Source organism: Bos grunniens, chromosome 10 (assembly GCF_055505025.1).
Source record: "Bos grunniens cultivar Pamir isolate PY7600 chromosome 10, Bosgru_T2T1.0, whole genome shotgun sequence".
Lineage (NCBI taxonomy): Eukaryota > Metazoa > Chordata > Mammalia > Artiodactyla > Bovidae > Bos > Bos grunniens.
Genome location: NC_141174.1, coordinates 25,446,648 through 25,455,862, shown reverse-complemented (window position 1 = coordinate 25,455,862; position 9,215 = coordinate 25,446,648). Strand labels below are relative to the sequence as shown.

At 45.1% G+C, this 9,215-nt stretch overlaps 1 long non-coding RNA gene across 1 annotated transcript; it reads right to left on the bottom strand.

The window, feature by feature from the left end:
* Positions 1–2,824: 2,824 nt before the first annotated feature.
* On the bottom strand, positions 2,825–8,904 carry LOC147364164 (uncharacterized). The gene is made up of 2 exons (XR_015133549.1): positions 8,390–8,904; positions 2,825–3,272 (listed from the first exon to the last, which is right to left on the bottom strand). It is a non-coding gene; the product is annotated as an uncharacterized LOC147364164 (long non-coding RNA).
* Positions 8,905–9,215: the final 311 nt, after the last annotated feature.

Genomic DNA, 9,215 nt, shown 5'->3' with positions numbered 1-9,215 from the left:
TTCTGTCCCCGCACCGAGGCGTCTCTGTGTTCCAGCCTTCTCTCCTGACCAGGCCCACATCTCCACAAATATCCAGCACATTTGTTCCCTAGGGCTGCTGCAACAAATGACAGCAAACTTAGAGGCTTAAAAGTAGTTTATTATCTTGCAGTTCTGAAGGGCAGAAGTCTCACTAGTCTGAAAACCCTGGTGTCTGCAGGGCTGGGTTCCTTCTGGAGGCCCCAGGGGAGAATCTGCTTCCTTGCCTTTGCCAGCTTCCAGAGGCATTCTGAGTCCATGGCTCCTGACCCTCTTTCTCCATCCGAGAAGCCGGCATCATAGCACCTTCTCTCCTCTCTGACCCCTGCTTTTGTCGTCACATCCACTTCTCTGACTCTGACCCTCCTGTCTCTCTCTTGTAAGGACCCTTGTGCCTGGATTCAGCTGGGTAATCTGGGATAAGCCCCAGTCCTTCAGGTTCTTAACGGAATCACTACTGCAAAATCCTTTTATCATGTAAAATAGCATTCACAGGGTCTGGGTATTAGGAGGGTGACCTTTCAGGGGAAGCAGGATTCTGTCTGCCATACCCAACTCCTTAAAAATTTTTTTTATTTGGTTATCTTTTGCTTTTTTATTGTATAAAATAAACATACATAAAATTGACCATCATAGTCATTGTCAAGTATACAGTTCAATGGTATTAAATACATTCATAATGTTGTCCAACCATCAGCACCATCTGTCGTTACAAGTTTTCGTCTTGTAAAACTGAAAGTCTGTATCCAGCATCTTTTATCCTGACCAAGGTAGGAAAATTCCTCAGCACAGTGCTACCGTGACATTTGTTCAAAATGATAATCAGAAGAGCTAACATTTATTGATGCAAAGAACTGACTCATTGGAAAAGGCCCTGATGCTTGCAAAGATTGATGGCAGGAGGGGAAGGGGATGACAGAGGATGAGATGGTTGGATGGCATCACCAACTCGATGGACCTAAGTTTGAGCAAGCTCTGGGAGTTGGTGGTGGACAGAGAAACCTGGCATGCTGCAGTCCATGGGGTCGCAAAAGTCAGACACTGAACTGCTGAACTGAACATTTAATGAAGTCTTGCCACAAAGGATAATCAGGTTAAAAAAAATAGATCGTTGAAGAAACTGAGGCATGAGAGGTTAAATATAACCAAACCAGGAAGTGAAGGAAGCAAGCAGTCTGACTTCAGTTGCAGGCTGTTTCTCTGGAAAGGAAGGCTTATTAGGACGTCAGTGGGGCAGAAAAGAGTTGTTCTCAAATGTTGCCTGCAGCAACAGAGGAACTTCAAGCAATGCCTATGAAAGGCAGAAGATAAAGCTTCTCAGATGCCTTTGTGGCCAGTGTCAATTAAACACCATTGCTGTATGAAGTTCTTAATCAGACACTTCTGTCTAAAAAAATAATGCTACTGAAGTAAACAGGGTTTCTCTACAGTTACAGAATAACCGTCAAACTTGTTAGTGGAAATTCCCCCACCCCACCCCCTCCCACCCCCTCCATGTGGTTGGCTGCTGACGCTGCTGCAAAAACTCCCTCGAGTGCTTTTTCTCGACAAGATCTCCAGACAGTTCTCTCTTCTCATTTGCTATTAGTGATGCTGTTTCTGTGGATCTCCAGGAGTCCAGTTTTCTTTTTGGAGGAGAACTAGCAAATCTTCACAAGAATTCTGCAACTCCTCAGCCCAGCTGAAAGACGGGTTTCAGCCCAGCTGAAAGAAAAACTCCACAGCTCTCTGAAAGATTAGAGTTTAGGGGAATGAAAAGGGCTCAGAGCTACTCACCCGGAAGAACATGAGCCCATGGAGAATCCAGGAAATGAAAATGAAATGCCCAGTTTGGATGCAGGGCCAGCTAGACAAATCTTGCCCATAGTTCAGTGTTAAATGATGCCCTTAATCCCCAGCTCTTGGGGTCTGGTGTCTCCGTTGAACGTTGATCAGCCTTGGTGTTCTCTGCACCGACTTTCAGGGCTGTTTGCAGGCACAGTAAATATTTGTCCTGTCAAACGGCATTTGGCTGCTCACATGTCTTATTTAAGAGATAAATGTCAGGGGTTTCTCTCTCTCTCTCTCTTTGGTGTGGACTACAAGGAGATATATATGCATCAATATCATTCCTACTTTTCTAACAACTGTGAGGCCCCCGATAAAGACAAATATCTTCAGAGTTTCATATCCTGATTGGGTTTGTGTCAAGTCAAAGTGAAGCCACCCTCGCCTCAGTAATATACGTGCCATGGAGAGCGCAACCCGTACCAGACTAGAAGCAATTTCTGTTCTGACATGTCTCTGTTGTTAAAAAGTTAAGGAAAGCAGAGGAGGGAACACAAAGATTGGATCTATCAAAGACAGAACTACAAAGTTAATGGTACTGAGCCGTCTGGAGAAATGAGGAAATCCATGATGTCTTAGCCAGGAGGAGACATTGGAAATCCACAGGAAGGATTGACCACAGGGAGAAAAAAGAAATAAAAGAAGAAAGGAAAAGAACATGTTTGCCTTACAGATATTATGTCAATGTTGCAGACACAGAGGACAATCATATGGACACCAAGGGGAGGGGGAAAGGGGAAAGGGATGAATTAGGAGATTGGAATTGACATATATATCCTACTGATACTATGTATAAAATAGATGACTGATGAGAACCTATTGGATAGCTCAGGGAACTCTATTCGATATACTATGGGATCTAAATGGGAAGGAAATTTAAAGAAGAGGGGATATATGTATATATATAGCTGATTCACTTTGCTGTACAGTAAAAATTAGCACAACATTGTAAAGCAACTATACTTCAATAATAATTAAAAAAAGATTACAAGGATAAAGGGTAGTAACCAAAGATCAGGGAGCAAGTGTTGGGTCATGGAAGACCAACCCCTTTGCCACTATTGCAAATTAAAAACAGCATAACTGGAAATGATAACTTCACATTTTCATAATTGCATATTCATAAATGACAAGTGATTGATGGGAAGGCAGGGGGGTCTTTTTGTGTGTGGGCTTAGACAGCCAGGGGCAATGGTTTTGGCTGAACTTTGGGAATTTTCTCAGGCTGAGGAAGGGAAGGGGTGTGGTGAGAAGCAGCGAGAGATTTTCCTAAATTTGGAGTGGAAAGGTATGTCCTTACAATGATCTTATTGTCCTTCTTGCCACTGGGGAGAGAGCCTTTCCAAGGAACAGCCCTGTGAACAAGGTCCGACGAAAGCTCAGAAGTATCAGTGGTGAGGATTCTGCGTCCAGAAGGAATGCTCTCCCTGACAAAGATTAGAAAGTGAGCTTTATTAAAATTATCCTGAGTACCTCTGGAACCCAGGGACCAACCATTGTGTGGAAACTATCTGTTACATAACACACATGACCTCATGCAATCCTCCCATCAATTGTGAAGGGGAATTAGTCATCCACTAACTTTATTTGACGGAGAAGGCACTGGCAACCCACTCCAGTACTCTTGTCTGGAAAATCCCATGGACGGAGGAGCCTGGTAGGCCACAGTCCATGGGGTCGCTAAGAGTCAGACACGACTGAGTGACTTCACTGTCACTTTTCACTTTCATGCATTGGAGAAGGAAATGGCAACCCACTCCAGTGTTCTTGCCTGAAGAATCCCAGGAATGGGGGAGCCTGGTGGGCTGCCGTCTCTGGGGTCGCACAGAGTCGGACACAACTGAAGTGACTTAGCAGCAGTGCAGCAACCCTATTTGACAGATGAGAAAACCAACACCCAGGGGATTCGTGTGACTATCCAAAGTCATATAGTCAAGGGAGACTTCATTAAGACTAAATGTAGTAGCAAAGGCTCAGACCTCTCTGATACTGTCTGATGAGGACCCTTCTCTGTGCTGTTAGCATCCACCCTGATCCTCTCCTGTTATGAACTGAATGTTTGACTCCCCCAAATTCCTTTATTAAAGCCCTAACTTCCAATGTGATGGTATTTGGAGGTGGAGTGTTTGAGATATGATTAGGTCATGAGGGTGGAGCACTCATGAACAGGATTCAGTTCAGTCACTCAGTCATGTCCAACTCTTGGGGACCCCATGACGCCAGGCCTCCGTGTCCATCACCAACTCCTAAAGCTTGCTCAAACTCATGTCCATCGAGTCGGTGATGCCATCCAATCATCTCATCCTGTCGTTCCCTTCTCCTCCTGTCTTCAATCTTTCCCAGTATCAGGGTCTTTTCCAATGAGTCAGTTCTTCACATCAGGTGGCCAAAGGATTAAAGTTTCAGCTTCAGCATCAGTCCTTCCAATGAAGATTCAGGACTGATTTCCTTTAGGATGGACTGGTTGGATCTCCTTGCAGCCCTGGTAAGGGAACTAAGACCCCACATGCCTCAGAGCAACTAGGCTCACGCACTGCAGCTGCTGAAGCCCGCACTATCTGGAGCCCATGTGCCACAACTAGAGGGTCCACACACCTCAAGAAAAGATCCTGCATGAAGGATCCTGTGTGCCACAACTAAGACACAAGGCAGCAAAATCAATCAATAAATGATTTTTTGTTAAAGTACATAAACTTAACATAATGAGTAGCTAAAAGTAGGGATTGCTCCTCCTCATAAGCCTGCATTTACTCATTCAGCAGGTGCTCGTGGATCTCCTACTCAACATCAGGTACTATGCCTGGCACTGGGTGTCTAATAGTACCTACTCTCATGAGCTTATGAACCAGTCTGTTCATAATTAAAATTAATAATCATTGGCATCAAAGTAATTATTTAGCAATGATTTTCTACAAATCAAATACTTACAGAGGAATCATAATTACAAATGAAAAGAACTCTGATGGAAAAGAATGCTGTGTTAAAAATGCAAAGATCAAAGAGCTGAACTGGTGGGGAGGGAGGAGGGAATGTAGAATATTCTCCTCTGGCCCCTCAAGACCCACTCTTACCTCTCTCTCAGGTTGCTCTGGCCCCTAATGACTGCATCTATTGGCTTCTTGGTCCTCGGCTTAGGGTGGTTTTGGCCGGTGGGAGACACCAGCGAGGAGTGGAAGGGGAGAGAGGTGGAGTATTTGTGCCCTGGTACCTTCCCTGCTGGACTGTAGTGTGGCAGTGATTTGTGTTCCTCTACTGGAAGTCACAGCCCTGTCAGGAGGCTCCTCTCTTACAACCACTGCTCCCTCCCTTTGCCCCTTGAGACCCAGGAACGCTTCATCAGCCATTGTCGATCCCTTAACCATGCCTTTATCTTGTAACTAGTCCCTTCATTAAACTCCCTTCAAGCCAACCCTTCTTGGAATGTACTGTCTGTTTTCTGCTGGGACCTGACCAATATTAAAGGTTGCTGTAAAGAAGTCTTTCGATTAAAAATTAACCAAGAAAAGGAACTGGGGTAGGGAGGAGCATGTATCAGAATAGGTTCAAATTCTGTTGGCTGCTGTGGGCCAGACACATTTGAAAACTAGAATGTGGCTGAGTGCACAGAGCTAGGGTGAGACTGATACAAATTGAGGCTGGAGAGATAGGTCAGGGCCCAGGGCCTGGTGTACAGCTGTGCAGGTTGCATACTGCGTGACTTCTAAGGGAGACTCTACCCAGACTATCATGTGAATGGTGGCTCTTGGAATTAGACAACATTGTGGCAGAAATTGCTGGATCTTATAGGCCATGCTAAGGATTGGAATCTGGATTCTAAGAGCAGTGAAAAACAGTTAAAGAGTTTTAAGAAGGGTGAATGGGGTGTGTGTGTGTGTGTGTGTGCACGCGCATATGAGAGAGAGAGAGAATAAATCAGATTTGCATTTCGAGACATCATTCAGCTTTTAGTTTTCAAATATTTTTCAGTATTCACTTAGGGCAAAAGGATATGTACAGAAGACTGGTTAAGTGTGTTATTGACCAGGTGCAAAAAGATGGTGGCTCAGGGAGAAATGCCAAAGGATGGGAGGGAATAGATAGATTTAGCAAGTATTTGTGAAGTAAAATCAGCAGTATTTGTTGATGGGTTAGATGTAGAGGGTCGGAAAGAAGGGAGTGTTGCGGATGACTCCAGATTGTTTGGGTGGTGCAGCTGGTTAGATGATAATACTACTTCTGAGCTTGGAAGTACAGATCAGGACCAATTTAGAGGTGAAGTTGAGAAATCAGTTGCCTTGAGACATCCAAGGGAGTCTCCAAAGTATGAAATGCTACTTAGACATTAAACAAGATGAGGACTGAAAGCTGCCCACTAGATTTAACAATTAGAGATTGTTGGTAGCCTTTGTGTGAGTTGTTTGTGGGAGCAAAGAGCTAGATTGTGGGGTAAGGAGTGAGTAAGAGGTAAATAGACATAGCCAATGAGTGTAGCCTGCCTCTTCTGAGAAGTTTGGCTGTGACTGGGCTGGGGGGTGGACAGAGGTGAGGTGTTAACTGGAAGAGGTCGGATTGAGTGCGAATTTGCTTTTTAATGGGAGAACACTTATGGAGGAAAATCCAATGGAAATATAGAGACTGCATGTACAAAAGAGAGAAGGATCACTGAGAGTAAAGATTCCTGAGAAGGAGGAAGATGATGGCATCTGAAAAATAGTGGAAGAAATTGACTTAGATTGGAGGAGGAACTCCTTTGTTAATAAAGCAGAGGGAAAGGAAGGGAAGATACATGCATAATCAGATATGTGTGGATTGTAACTTTTAATATGTGAAGCTTCAGGAACTTTCCAAAAGATGGCTTCTATGTCTACATGGAGTAGGAGACTTCATAAGAAAGTCACCTACTTAGAGTGAACTGTAAGTGTGTGTGTGTATGTGAGAGAGAGACAGAGAGAGAGAGAGCACGCTCATATGCTCATCAGCATTTTGAGGAAAGCCTAGAAGATTTGAAATAACCAAGTGTCTCATAGAAAGTTCTAACTGGCAGGAGTTTTGTCTTCTGGATCAGAAGGAGCCTAGTCCTGGTCCATTGCCAGGACTTTGGATGGGACTTCAGCACCTTTTGAAGAGAGACAAGGCGGCTGGGTCTTATTGAGAACGGTTTACATCTTTCCCTTTGTATCACACTTGGTCCTCAGGAATGATAGGTGAGGAGAGAAAATCTACGGGTGTACTTCAAACAGGCTGTGATGTTTACAGGACTGCAGATGAAAATAGAAAGTCTGGATGTGGTTTTAAGTTTGGGGAAGAGAAATTGATCACTCAGGAATCTTTGGCTCAGAGCGCTGAGCTCCTCTGAAAGCTGATCTGTGAAGACTTCTCTTACTAAGATGCTAGTTTATAGGTGAGTGATGGAAATGTTTCAGAAGCACAAGTTGAAAGGTTAGGGTTTGGGTTAGGAAAGTCCACACTATGTTCTATGTATGATTGTCAGAAGCACTTAACTCTTCATCCTCAGGCTTCCTTACGGAAATAGTCCAAATGATACTTCATATCCTTGATGATTCTCAGGTGAAATGTTTGGAAGCCATTTGGCTGCAGGTCTAGTGGTAAAGAACCTGTCCCAGTGCAGGAGACATAAGAGACGCAGGTTCGATCCCCGGGTCAGGAAGACCCCCTGGAGGAGAGCATGACAACCCACTCCAGTATTCTTGCCTAGACAATCCCGTGGACAGAGGAGCCTGGTGGGCTACAGTCCATAGGATTGTAAAGAGTCTGACACAACTGAATTGACTTAGCACACACGCATGTGATCTGATGGCTGCAAAGCTAATGTTTTGATCTCCGTTTTTCTGACATCTATTTCTAGATCTCAGTTGGCTCAGATCACAGAAGGGAGAGTGGGGAATTTACTGCCCTCCTTCAAACCAACCCAGCTGCCAGTTAGGGCCTGGGGTTTTCACACATTATCTCATTTCACATCAAAACACTCTGGGAGCCACGTGTGTTTAATCTTCCTTTGTGTGTGCTCAGTCAGTTGTGTCTGACTCTTTTGAGACATCATGAACTGTAACCTGTCAGCCTCCTCTGTCCATTGAATTTTCTAGGCAAGAATACTAGAGTGGGTTGCTATTTCCTCCCCCAGGGGATCCTCCCGGCCCAAGGATTGAACCTGTGTCTCCTGTATTGGCAGGTGGATTCTTAACTGCTGGACCTTAGGGGATAAAGAACTGGACCTTAGAGATGAAGAAACTGATGTTTAGAGAATTTCAGTAAACTAAGTCACTCGGCTGGGCAGGGACGGAGCTGGGCGTGAACCCTGTTCCACTGATAGCAAACAGAGCCCTGGCACCTCTTCTGTGCCAGATGCGGCTGTGCTGCTGTGGTCACCCAGCTCTGTGCCCGTGGGGTGGCACCTGTAGCCCCATTTCCCCGTGCACAGTCTCAAACTCTTTTCAGAGGCAATTGCTAAGCACAGCAAGGCCAGCTCGATGATACTCCTGGTCCTGATCCTACTCCCTCAGCAGTGGGTGAAGGGTCCTTTCCCACCTTAGACATTAGCACTTACCCAGAGCCGCCCTGGATTCAGACACAGCAGTGAAAACCACAGGGACAGGCCAAAGCATCATGGCTGCTTCTGCTGAGCTCTACTTCAGGACTTGGCCACACGGAAGACGGGCTCGTGTTTTCAACAACACAATTTCCCTGCATTTGCTGACAAATAACTTCTTCAGGAACGGACAGTGGGATCCAGACCGGAGCTTGGAGCCTGGTGTCAGACTGGACTTTGGAGCCTGGGGTAGATCCTGGACCCCAGGCCCTGTGATCTCCACTCCTACTTCATTTCAGCCAATATTGAGCCTGGAGAAGGATTCCCGCCCAGCCCAGGCAGGAATTAAGGCTGATTTTGGAGCCGGCTTGGCTCAGAGCCTCTGGGATTTAAACCCATTAAGGCCGGACTCCTCCTGTTTCCTTCTGTAATCTTCCTTGTAACTTTCCAATTTGAATTTGTTTAAATTGTCACTAGATTGTACAGCTTTGCTTCAAAAGACTCGTTCCATTGTGAAATAAAAAGTGTTTTCTTAATATGTAAATGCTTATGCAAATTGTGTCTTCCCACCACTAGTTCCTCCTTCCCAATCCAGTCTCTGCCACTCTGCTGCGGTTCACAGGATGCTTGATCCACAGAGGAGCAGAAATCTGGGGCAGATGTTGCCATGACAACTGCTTGTTGGGCACTTACTCTGTGCCAGGGACTGTGTCAAGATCACTGTATGCGTTCTCTCCTTTTCTTTCACAACAACTCTTAGGGTTAGATATTATTAATATTCTTATTTTAACAGAAAGATTGAATAACTCGCTTCAGAGTACATGGCTTCCGGCAGGGCCAGGAT